Raw genomic sequence first — 13996 nt, forward strand, 5'->3', positions numbered from 1 at the left:
CAGTTCCTACCATCATATCCCATCTCCCTCAAATCCATTTTTATATTATCCTCCTATCTACATCTCGGCCTTCCCAAAGGTCTTTCCCCCTCCGGTCTCCCAACTAACACTCTATATGCATTTCTGGATTCGCCCATACGTGCTACATGCCCTGCCCATCTCAAACGTCTGGATTTAATGTTTCTAATTATGTCAGGTAAGAATACAATGCGTGCAGTTCTGCGTTGTGTAACTTTCTCCATTCTCCTGTAACTTCATCCCTCTTAGCCTCAAATATTTTCCTAAGAACCTTATTCTCAAAGACCCTTAATCTCTGTTCCTCTCTCAAAGTGAAAGTCAAAGTTTCACAACCATACAGAACAACCGGTAATATAACTGTTTTATAAATTCTAACTTTCAGATTTTTTGACAGCAGACTAGATGACAAAAGCTTCCCACCGAATAATAACAGGAGTTTCTCATATTTATTCTGCGTTTAATTTCCTCCCGAGTGTCATTTATATTTGTTACTGTTGCTCCAAGATATTTGAATTTTTCCAACTCTTCGAAGGATAAATCTCCAATTTTTATGTTCTCATTTCGTACAATATTCTGGTCACGAGCATAATCATATACTTTGTCTTTTCGGGGTTTACTTCCAAGCTATCGCTTTGCATGCTTCAAGTAAAATTCCCGTGTTTTCCCTAAACGTTTGTGGATTTTCTCCTAACATATTCACGCCATCCGCATAGACAAACAGCTAATGTAACCCGTTCAATTCCAAACCCTGTCTGTTATCCTGAACTTCCCTAATGGCATATTCTGGAGCGAAGTTAAAAAGCAAAAGTGATAGTGCATCTCCTTGCTTTAGCCCACAGTGAATTAGACAAGCATCAGATAGAAACTGGCCTATATGGACTCTGCTGTATTTGGTCGTGCCAGAGAATCAGTCCCATTCCGAGGCTTATTGTATGGATACGTAACAAGCTGTTTTTTTACGGTGATGGGTTGTCAGCCCTTCGCCCTACCCCCAAGATGGAGAACTATCCCTTATCGGCTGTCCACGACTACTTATTCAATATATTCACAGCTACCTCCATATCTGAAGGCCGTCTCCTCTATCCGCAACCTGAGGACACGCCATGCCGTGGTGATATATATTATGAAGTATATTATATTATTTACTACAGAAATTATATGTACTTTATTTATATTGGATATTAAATAATTATGAATGTAAGTTACAGTATGTATGTTTTCCCGTGGCTGATGATAAAACCAATGAATAGCTACAAGTTTTTAAAGGTTTGGACAACCCTTACAGCTGGGTTATGAGAGAAGGTCGGGAGTTTGTTTCGCTTAAGTGGGTACTGCTGCTTGAGTCTGCTCAAGGTGCGATATCATTTAAGAAAACGAATGGACTATAACCATACCTAGACGTAATCCATCGAGTTATTTAACGACACTGTATCAACTGATAGATAATCTATCGTCGGTGGTAGTGGCGATAGAGATATGTGAATTGCAAGATGAATCTGAGGATTCGTCACGTAATTACCTGACTTTGACCTTACAGTTGGGGAAATCTCGGGAAATATCAATCCCAAGCGGGATTCGAATCCACGCCCGAGCTCACCCTCTAATTACGAGTCCGGCTAGTTATTCCTGAGCTACGCCGGTGGGTTCCTCTGGAGATACTAAATGCGAACTAAATCCGCGGAATTGTTAGAAGCGCTCGCTGTACAGTCTTAGAAAAAAGTTTTGTCGTACAGACACATTATAAGTCCCAGAAAGGAGGTAAGTGCGCTTGGTTAGACAAACAACGAAACAAAACTAATTTTATTACCTCAACTAGTCGTTCTCTTGTGAATCGGATCGCTCGTCCTCTGATCATGCGCACTGCCTCCTTTCTGGGACTTGTGAAGTATCTGTGCAACAAACTTTTTTTCTAAGACTGTACACAGACAGACGTTGTGCCAAAAACCACTCTGAGGGTCTCGAGGTGCCCACAACGTGTTATTTCCATGATTATCTCCAACTTTTCAGTACCAGCCCAACACGTTCTCTTAATACTTAAAGTCTACGGCAATTCGGAAGGCGGTAGTCTGCTAGCGTTTGCGTCGAGAGAGACAGATAGAGAGGGCAAGGCAGCGTACAACATTGCCACATCATACTGCAGTACAAATAGCGCAGGAGAGAATTTAAATTATCAAAAGACAATAATGACATCAGCCGTTAATTACTGTAATCATGACACAAACCCTCCTTCCTTCACTAACAATATTCTTTGCACGGTTCTCAATCCCACACCACATGCTTCTGCAGTCGTTTCTTGCGCGTTGGCAACGTTGCAGCCAGCATCAAGATGGCCGGCAGCGTTCTGCTCGTCAACGTTTTTAAAATAATTATACACTTTTAACACTATTTTCCGCGCCTGTCTGTGCAATACTTGTCTTCTTACAGTCTCTTCTTCCATTTATTTATCTTACACATACACAGTAAATGTTAGTTTTACTTATTCAATGTAATGAAACACTCACACGCGAACATACGAACTCGGGAAGTACTAGTTGCAGACTGATTCCGATTGGTTCTACTGTACACGCTTGTGACGTCACATGTCAGAAATGGTACGGCGCATATAGCAGCTGACCGCCTTCCGAAATACCGTCTAGTCTAGTGCACTGAGAAAGTAGGAGTGATGTCGATGATGAAAGAAAACACACCGAGAACCGAAATGTTCAGAGAAAAATGCGCCCCTTTTCTATTGCTTACCGCAGATCAAACGGAAAGTGGCATAAATTTATATTTTCAATATAAGACTATAATTACAAGAATTACATAAAGCTTTAGCACCAGCTATTAGCCAAGTATTATTAGGATACTCTGAACATATTATGAGGTTCTGTATTTCATTCTTGCGATCATGAAACTCGGAGCGAGGAGCTAAAGGAGATGTAATCATGTGTACAACTGCTCCGTGACCTACGAGATGCAAGCTATAATCTCACACTGATTATTTATCGGAAAAAGTGGATGAATAGTATGATCATACTTTGAGACACAGCATTACACTTTATTACAGAATTGCGGTCGCAGAATCGTGGAGTTATCAGAATAGCCCTGAACAATACTTTATAATTTTAGAAGCATCATACTCCGATGTCTTCAATATCGGACATTTTGGGAAGAAAAGCTGAAGTATGGTACATGATTAGATTGCTATCATGCACTTTTGAATGTAATCGGATTTTAAATATCAAATTAGGTGCTGCTATTTTCAAGTACAAAGTTATGAACAATTTAATACATAGTAATATTATATTTCAGTTTAATAAAGATATAGCCCTACTTCCTTTAGAAAACAGAATTTTGCCAAGCTGTCGGTGTTTTAAGAATTGTTTAAAAATACGTTTATGGGAAGATTATTTATTTTAATTCTCGGTTGATTTATTTCAAACTTTTTCTTCTTTCTGCCCAAAACTTTGTGTTACTTTACTGTTTGTTCTTATTTGGCTTTCTTTCTTTAATTCTTGAGATATTGTATGTTTTCCACAGACTGTAGTTTCACAACTTTTAAAATTACATTGTACAACATATGTATGTGTTCTTGTATAGCCCCTACATGTGAGTTATACTCGTTGGGACATACTCAATAAATTTAAAAAAAGGCAAATACCTATTTAGTTCCTAAAAGAGGACATGGGAAGTAAATGCATATCTTTGCGATTTTTGACAAATCTGCTGTATTTAAAATATTTTACAGCGTCTAAAATGTCTTAAAATAGTAGTTAGCACCTACTTTACATGTTTTTGCCTAAAACTGTATAATTTTTTTTAAATTTTCGTCTGCACACTTTTTTTTTTTGTATATCTGATTGTGAGATTATTGGTGCTACTTCTTTAAACTATTTCAAGACAAGGAAGAAATTCGAGCCATTTTAGAGCCGGTCTATGATGGATGTGCGGGTGATGATAACTGCAACCGAACTGCAACTGAAAGATGCCATCTCGCAAGAAATTGCCAATATTCCAAGACATTATCTGCAAAATGCTGTGCATGGTGTCGCACAAACAGAATGCTGTACGTTGAACAAGAGAACGGCGGACATCTTCCCAATGTTTTGTAAATCCCGTTGTTTGCCCAACACTGTGATGTTTTTGTTTTTTTCCCTATCTCAAATATTATAATATTTATAGCCGTTTAATGTTTGAACTGACTTTTGAAATACCCTATATATAGAATAAGTGATAATGAGATAGTATGTGGTGAGATGAGTGTGAGGATTTGCCTCGGGCTCATGTCATATTCGCCTCAAATTGTGGAAAAGTTTCGGAAACGACCGAATCAGGTAGTTACCACAAACAAGATTCGAACCTACGTACGCCCGAGTGCTTGCTCGGATCTCGAGTCCAATTCGCTACTATCTGAGATGTGCCACTGGTTGAATGTTATGCTTACGCAGTTTCACAACAATCGAAGTCATTTGTAGTGTCTTTTAGAGCCTACATTAGAAAGACCAGCGGTTTTGAGAGTACTGTAGTATACTGACGAAAAATGTGCAACAGACCATAAAATAATGTTTAATTCATTTTCTGTCCACTGTTGTGGCTGAGGGGTTAGCGAGTCTAACTCCGAACTCAGCGGGCCCGGGTTCGATCCCCGGTCGGGACGAGTTGCCTGGGTGAGATTTTTTCGGGGTTTTTCCCTCACTCCTAAGGATGAATATCAGGTAACTTTATCAGGCGATTGGAACCCCACTCCTCTTCGCCACTTCTTTTCCTCCCCTATCATCCTTTCATTCATCACCCCGTTACTTCTTCTGGTTTTCATATCGCTCTACAGGCCGGTCGAGAGAGCCAGCAGCTTCGGAGGGCCGCCTGTAGAGCGATATGAAAACCAGAAGAAGTAACGGGGTGATGAATGAAAGGATGATAGGGGAGGAAAAGAAGTGGCGAAGATGAGTGGGATTCCAATCGCCTGATAAAGTTACCTGATATTCATCCTTAGGATTGGATTGTATTCAAATGATGATGGATAGCTTCTGCAACGGAACTCGAGGCAGACTTTCTCGGAGGAGGATTACGCCTCGGGCCGTTAAGGGAGCCTTGGGGGGGGGGTTGCCGAAGCAGGAGTGGTACATGGACTCTGTTGGCTGTAGGGACTGGTCGTTAAGGGGGTCAAGTGGTTAGGTCGGCGCGCGTAGAGGATCGGTGGGCACGCAACTCATCCCATATAGGGGGTGTACAATAGACCTCAGGTCGTAGTGCGTGGGATGTTCTCTCCCTCCTAACAAGGAAAAAAAATCATCTTCTGATGGTAATTATTTTGTGTCTTGGACGATAATTGTAGACTCAGACCTTAACAAATTAAAATAAAGATCTTAAATCGAGGGCATATCACGATATGCTACCTCTCCTGACTATCGGATTACCATCCTCGATCAGTTCAATGTCCTAAAAACACGAAACCAAAACTGAACAAGTTTGTATAAGCAGTGCAGAGTTCCTCTTCTCATAAGATGATACGAATTCCTCGACAGATCTGCTGAAGTCTGTAAGCCCAGGTCGATTCCATTAATATGATATTTTAACAACTGCTCGCATATAAAACATGACTGCGATTACGATGATTGCAGGTTATACTTTTAATTTTTGTTGTTGACAGACTGTAAGTTGAAATGTTGTTGAGAACTACCTCGTGTTTTTCTTCCCGTTCCCAAAACTTCTCGATCCTACGGCCTGCAGCAGTTCCCAATCTGCGGATACGTTTCCAACCTATGCCCGCTACTGCTGGTGCACGAATGCCTTATCGAAATCATTTGCATTTTAAAATACAGCCTGTTACATGCACCGCGTCTAGCACGCGATTCTCATGTGCACCTGCGTTTTTTGTAGTTCCATGAATTTTAAAACTGAGTTGTTATTAATAATAAAAATGACAAGTAGCGCAAACTGCCAAGAGATCGAGTTTGATGTCATTTTGAGGAAGGCTCCTTTCTTTTAAGGAGTTTGAAAAAAAATCAGCATTTAATTTTATAGCGTCATTGAAAAGTACTGGCTTGTTAACAGTTTATTAGATTGGTGTAAAGTTCATAGCGTTTTTATTCATCACAACACTGAATTGTTAGGAGATTGTTTATCATTTGTTATTTGTTATTTGGAGTGTTGTGCTTTTGTTTATCGTTTGTCATTTGTTATTGGAGGTGTTGTGCTTGTAAATACGTCCTGAATTTGTAGGATCTGAAGAAAGTTTGTGCTATTTGTATGCTAAAGAAGATATAGGGTAGTGTCAATTTGGGTGGAGGGGGATACTTTCGACATATCCCTCCGAGTTTATTAGACGAGCAAAGACAGCAGAGGCGGCTCGAAACATTTGTGACGTGTACGGGGAGAATGTCATTGAAATAGGCACTGGAAGAAAACGATTCTGTCGTTTCAACACACAACACTCCACACAAATTTAATGTCCATCCACATAAGACGACGTTATGCGTCTGGTGGCATAAAGAAGGCGTCGTGTACTACGAATTGCTTCCCAGAAATGAAATCATAACTGCTGACATTTATTGCCAACGCTTTGCGGCCGTAATTGAAGAAATACGACCGGGCAGACTGCATCAAGTGCTGCTGCTACACGATAATGCACGCCCGCGCTCCAAGGAGCTATCCAAGCGCTTGATTAGGAGGTGATTCCACTCCCCCACCCCCCATATTCTTCCGGTCTTGCAACCTCAGATTTCCATCTTTTCCGTTCTGTATCCAACAATATTCAAGGGAACTCCTTTGATAACGAAGAAGCTTGACGACTTCTTTAACTTCAAAAAACAGATTTCTTCACGGGCGAATCGAAAAACTTGCCTCTTCGTTGACAGAGATTTACAGATATTGTAGGAGGATATATTACTGATTAACTTCTGTCTTCAGTTTATCTCAAATAATAAATTTAGCCACACCGAAAAAATGCTGCGAACTTTTGCATCAATCCAATATGTGGGCCACCTTGTGTAAGCCTAAGCTTATGAAAGGAATTTGTGTAAATTATTCACTTTGTTTACGTATTTCGTGAATGATTTTCAAGTTTTAAAAAGTACACAACTGCTATTTTCGACCATAAGGAGTTAGGTACAGTTTACAGCAGTAAAATTTTGGAAATATTCAATATTTTTTTCCTCCATTACTGTATCTTCTACAATAATGAAACTTATTATGTGTAAAACACTGTCCTTCTGCTATAAAAATATTTTTACGATTAAAAAAATCATTTACATTTTTTTTTTCAAAACTCATTTCACTGTGCAGTGATGAAGCGTCTCTCACATAACTCAAAAACTATTCAACATTCTGTAATGCAATTTTTTATTGTGCATTTATGCATGTCATATCTACAATATGATGCTAGATCACTCCTCTAGCTTTGATAGATTGTCTGATAAAAATAAATTCATTAAAAAGATTGTCAAATATCATATATATGTATATATATTATTTATTAAGGGATGTGGTTGAAAGAGCATCATATTGTAAACATGAGTTTCAGCAATAAAATAAAAGAGAGAGAACATGAAAAAGTTAAAAAGTTTATGAGTTATGAGGGAAAAGCTTCGCACAGTGAACTACTACCATTATGCATTTTGATTCAGTAATGGAGGAAAAAAATGTTAAATATTTCCAAATATTTTACTGCTGTAAGCTGTACCTAACCCCTTAATTATTGGTTCAAGGTTTCCGGTTCAAGTGCGGAGAATGACTAAGAACGCGCCGCAGCCAGGAAGTCTGGTATCTGGACGGCGATATCCGCTTTATATTGGTTTCCTGGGGCGAACCGGGTTCCCCGGTGTAAAGTTCCTGCCCGGAAGTTTCGCTTTGCGGTTGCAAACGGCCCCACTCTGTCTACCATCGTCGAGTTCAATCATTAACAAGTAACCGGGAAGCATATCCTGACCCTTAACTACGCATTTCATGCTGATACGTACCATACGACCAAAATCCAAGGAATGAGAAATCAAATATATGCAGTGTCTCATGCGTGTCTTATACTAATCCAGAGCCTCGAGGCATTATCGAAATTTATTGTAAATGCATTCATATGCATACCTGAACCTTGTGTGAATAGCACTATGCCCAAATGCATTATTTAGTGAGGGGAATATTGGAACAAGCGAGGTAATGACGACCACAGAACCCATTAGGGTACGTACACGTTGGAGCAACGATAAACGATAAAAGAAACTACCTAGCGACGCTTTGGTATTATCAAAGAATCAAGTGTTCATATCGGAGCAACGAGGACGCGGGAAGCGAACATTTTGATTTATCAGTAGAAGATATTCTATGCATCCACTTAATGAAAGAAGATATATAGGAAATATCAGCTGCTAAGTTCAAGGTTAATATAATTTAAATACGTACAAAATTAAACCCGTTTCTCATCCCAAAGATAGTATAAATTCGTTGTGTTGTGATTGGTTCTTGTGATCACATAACATATGACGAATAAATACACAACTGATCAATTTGCCAATATCTACAATAATTAATTTAATATGCCAAAATAATAATAAATCGATTAATATTCGGATATATTTATAACCACCGGTAATTATACAGATTAATATTATCTTAATCAGAGACCATATGAACGACAAGAGCGAAGAAAATGGAACTTTTCTTTTTCGTCGCTTTTATCGTGTATCTTCGCTTTTATCGTTACTCCAATATGCACACCTCAATAACAATGCATGCTTCAATTCTCTCTGATATAGAATCGCTGCTTCTTTTATCGCTTATCGTCGCTCCAACGTGTACGTACCCTTAGTCCCATACTGTACAAGAGCGAGGACTGAATGAAACGAAACGGCTCAGTCCTCATAGGTCAGCGGTGACCAAAACGGGGTCGTGATTACATCGTGTAATAACAGACATTCAAACGGGTACGAGGAGATTCCTGTATATTGCTGTGTGATTCATTCACGTATTGAAGACAAGCAGTGGCGGTATCATGTCGCTCTACAAACTCTGTCTCTACAAATAGTACGACGTAGTTTCGTAAAGAATGAGAAGGAGAACTTTTTTTTTTATTCCGTCGGAGAAAATGTAATATGTTTACTTTGCTCAACGGCTCAATTTGGAGTATATAGAAACATTAATTGCCACGCTGAATAAATTATTATTATTATTATTATTATTATTATTATTATTATTATTATTGACCACTATAATTCTTCTGTACGCGCATGAATATTGATATTTTTAGACCTTCTCCCTAGAAGGATAAAATTATTAGGCTTCATCTCAATTGTAATCTTCTTAATCTTTAGATGAGGGTAACTGTTTGTTAGTTATTCATTTAATAATAATATTGTAGAAAAACTGATTCAATATTACGTGCCAACGAACTGTTAAACGCCAGGAATTGACATGTTTTAAATCATAGCCAGGAAGAGAAAGATGGCATAAATAAATGTAAAGAAGTCAGCTACCTAATGGAGTTTGAAATATCTCGTGCTCTAAAGCCTTTTAATTGAACAACATTTTTCAAAAGAGTAGACCTAATGATTAAAATAGCTTAAATAACTTGTCCATAAGAAGTTCTTCATTTTGAAAAACTACGAAATCCACACCTGTGGAGTAACGATTAGCGCGTCTGGCCGCGAAACCAGGTGGCCCGGGTTGGATTCCCGGTCGGGGCAAGTTACCTGGTTGAGGTTTTTTTCCGGTGTTATCCCTTAACCCATTACGAGCAAATGCTGGGTAACTATCGGTGCTGGACATCGGACTCATTTCACCGGCATTATCCCTTCATCTCATTCAGACGCTAAATAACCTAAGATGTTGATACAGCGTCGTAAAATAACCTAATAAAGCAAAAAATAAAAACTACGAATTTCTCGACCAAGTATCGAGAGAAGAATTTAGAAAATTCCTGATTTTATTCAAGAGGAGGGTTAAAAAAAAAAGAAGCAAGAAAAATCGTATATTATTCACTGGCTCTTGATGACAGCAGTGACATTGCTGATATAGCAAAGCTTGAGATTTTTATCCGCGGGATTGATCAAGATGTTAGTACAGGAACCACCACTGGTTGTAGTTTTCATGCCGAGTACCTTTCCTCAGTCTACTTAATTTATAGGCTGTCTGTCGCATGTAATCACTGCAGCTCGAATTTTAATCTCCGCTGCCACAGGTGCACTGAGATGGTGGTATACATATTAGCGGTAGTATTGTAGTTGAAAATTCAGTGAATTTTGCATCTTCTATCCGACAAAACATAGAGTTTCCCCACCCTTCGCTAATGACGGAGTACATGTTTCTTCTTTAGTATTTGTTCTACTTTATCCTAACCGGTGGTTTTGCGTCCTGCTGATCTTATGATCACAAAGTTTTGCTGATCACATGGGAAAGAAGTCCCGATGCGTTGCTTCTGATGGTTAAAATCCTAGCAGGATTGGACACGAAACAAGCAGAAAATCCATGTAACTTGTTTTCAGTAAGTTTCTTGCCAGCGTCTTTTTATCCGTAATTTTGAACAGATTCCTGTTTTGAATTTAGAAAACACGATGCATTATGCAAATCAAGCTTTTAGGTATAACTTCCTTTAAGTCACACAGAGTTAGTGTGCACTCAATGTTGGTTGCTTGACGGTTGTCAGCCCACTTTGAGGTCTGTGGATATGGAGGGAGGAATTGGGTCGGTGTCTGGTAGAGTTTCCGGGTAGTTCAATTGGTAGCGCGTTGGTACCTTTAACCAAAGGTCCCGGGTTCGATACCCTGCCCCAGAACAATTTTTCCCTCGAAATTATTCACGATGTATTATACACATATAGCATAATATTGACGCAACAGCTTGTCGTTAAGTCTAAAAATAAATATCGCCGAAAAATTATACATTTTATCAAGTGCCATACCTTGACGAATGGAACGTGTTCTTTTAAGTTTATCATTCCAGACTTATATAACTGCACTCGATAAAACGTTTATTTTTCGGCGGTATTTATTTTAAGACGTAACAAGAATCTGTTGCACAAATAATATAATGCGGTTTCTTCTGAAACGCCGTAGATACCTAAAAGTTTCACATAATGTTAGAGCTGTCGAAGTTTGAAATTTTATTTTGGCATTTCAACACATTCTCATCTCAAGAAGTTTGTAACTAATTCTCTAGATTTTGAGAAAATAATGTGTTTGATAAGATGAATGAATAACAATAAAATATAATCTAATGGTTAAATTACATTACCCCATTATCAGCAATATTCAAGAAGCGAAGGAAATTACTGGAGCGGACATTGAGAGGTAAAATGTATAATCTAATAATTATCTAAGAGACATGCTCATTGTCGCGTCCTTGCAAGGTGACTTATGACTGATAAAATATCTTTCTAAGCTCCTTGTCCGTTTATCACTTGTCCCATACCGGGGTACGACGGCTCACTGACTGAAGGACTTAAATAATTTTTAAGGAGAAAACGCGTACTTCTACTGAATAGGCAAAGACAATTTTGGAGAACATAAAGCCTATTAAAATTCACGAAGAGAAAATGTCTGCCACTAAGATCCAATTCACAAGCACAATTTCTAATGTTTGGACAATCCTTGTCGTCTGCCAGTAGTCTGAACAGCAAAGAACTCTTCGGAACTCGAACCCGAAAAAGAAAAAGCAGTTCCTTCTCTCAAAATTCGGGATTCGAACCGCGACTCATGTCACCGAAATCAAAGCCGGCATAAACTATAGGTACCTATGAGGCACAGTCAAATAATAATGTGACTATACTGTTTTCGCTGTAAGAAAAATCCTAATGTAAACATAAGCACGTTGCTGTCATACTCGTGATTGGCTTCCAGTCAAAACACGCACACGACGCAGGGAAATGTAGTCCGTATTTGGAAACCATAATCTTTTATTATTTGAAAATAAAAAATTGAGTTCTAGTTGTTAAATACGATGAAACATTTAACTTTACCCATATGCAAAACTCTATGTAAAAGAAAAGCTACTTTTATATGTTGTTATGTACTATGAACGCGGATGAATACCATCAGTAATACCGAGGTAGTCTGTTCTTGTAACAAGCTGGCATCACTTGAGCTCGTAGTTGTTCACGTAAGCACGTGGTACTGAAGTATGTCTTCTGTATCCTCGGTGTGTTTGGTTATTAAACATAAGAATGGAAACCCTCTCAAAAGGAGAGGAAAACAAATAGTCTTAAAGGTATATAATATGTTATTTGATAATTTAATTAGCCTACAATAATTATAAAGTAAATGTTTCCTAAGCAAACGAATGCATAGTAGTGAGGTTAGGCCTACTTGACGAGTAACGGGAAATGTTTAACATGAAACAGAATGTACAACAGTAGGCGGGAACACGTACTGAGAATCTATGGCGCCAAACAGCGGCCAATGAAGCCTCACTTCAGTCACGTGCTATTGTTAACATTAGGATTTTTCTTACAGCGAAAAGATTATAGAGCCCCTAACGGTGGCACGTACCGGTTAGAAGTAAGCCTGGCTGCAGGTATATGCCAAGTGAAATAAGGACTTGGACTGTGGGAAAACCGTCACCTCAGAGTCCGATTCAAACCTCCGCGCGACGGCCATCCACATATTATAGTTACAGCACAGTCTAGTATATGCAGCCACGAAGCTTGAATTTATGAGGGTACTAGGAACAATAGACTGTGCAGGTACTATTTCGCATGGTCTGTAATAAGGCGATAGTAGCGATCCTAGTGGTTAGCAACTATCTGTGGATGCATATTTACAGCTCGTCGACGCGAGAGAGGAGAAGGTTCGACTGTGGGAGGGAGACCGACCCGAGTCGGAGCGAATGGAGGGAGGGAAATACAGTCATATTAGAAATGAAGTCTCACGTTGCAGCGTCTGCATAATTTTGAGCTCCTGTCACTGTGTTCACTTCATACTCCGGAACAACAGTCACTTATAAACACTAAAGTAGTAAACTAATGGAAATACAATGAGCAGCAGTTCGGAACAATAATAAACACTAAAGAAATAAACTAACATGGAAATACAATGAGCAACAGTTCGGAACAATAGTCACAAATAAACACTAAAGTAGTAAACTAATGGAAATACAATGAGCAGGAGTTCGGAACAATAATAAACACTAAAGAAGTAAACTAATGTGGAAATACAATGAACAGCAGCTCGGAACAATAGTCACTAATAAACACTAAAGTTAATAAACACTAAAGTAGTAAACTAATGAAAATACAATGCGCAGGAGTTCGGAACAATAGTCACTAATAAACACTAAAGTAGTAAACTAATGGAAATACAATGAGCAGGAGTTCGGAACAATAGTCACTAATAAACACTAAAGTTAATAAACACTAAAGTAGTAAACTAATGAAAATACAATGAGCAGGAGTTCGGAACAATAGTCACTAATAAACACTAAAGTAGTAAACTAATGGAAATACAATGAGCAGGAGTTCGGAACAATAGTCACTAATAAACACTAAAGTAGTAAACTAATGGAAATACAATGCGCAGGAGTTCGGAACAATAATAAACACTAAAGAAGTAAACTAATGTGGAAATACAATGACCAGCAGTTCGGAACAATAGTCACTAATAAACACTAAAGTAGCAAACTAATGGAAATACAATTAGCAGGAGTTCGGAACAATAATAAACAATAAAGAAGTAAACCAATGTGGAAATACACTTCGTTAATTTATCACGCCATTTTTGGACATCCGTTAATTGAGGTCGACTGTTTACATCAGTCCTCAATAATGACTTAAACAGATAGAGTAAAGTTATATGAAATATGGAAGATAATGCTGAACTTCCCTTTGATTTCTTAGATATCACCTATAACCCAAGATAATTTGGCAAATTGTGCGACTTCCTCCGATGTAAAAGTCATTTAAATATTGATGAAACAATGTCATGCTCTACAGAGAGTAGATCAGAAAGTAGTAGGGAGCAAATAGATTACTTTCCACAGAAAATGTAATATTAAAGAATAATTTTTTATATCTCAAATC

At 38.4% G+C, this 13996-nt stretch overlaps 1 protein-coding gene across 1 annotated transcript in view; it reads right to left on the bottom strand.

Annotated features, from left to right (window-relative positions):
• Window positions 1-13996, bottom strand: part of RhoGEF64C (Rho guanine nucleotide exchange factor at 64C) — a 599366-nt gene that overhangs the window by 43229 nt on the left and 542141 nt on the right. The gene's annotated exons all lie outside the window — the stretch shown is intronic.

The sequence above is a fragment of the Periplaneta americana genome, chromosome 12, assembly GCF_040183065.1.
Source record: "Periplaneta americana isolate PAMFEO1 chromosome 12, P.americana_PAMFEO1_priV1, whole genome shotgun sequence".
NCBI classification, from domain to species: domain Eukaryota; kingdom Metazoa; phylum Arthropoda; class Insecta; order Blattodea; family Blattidae; genus Periplaneta; species Periplaneta americana.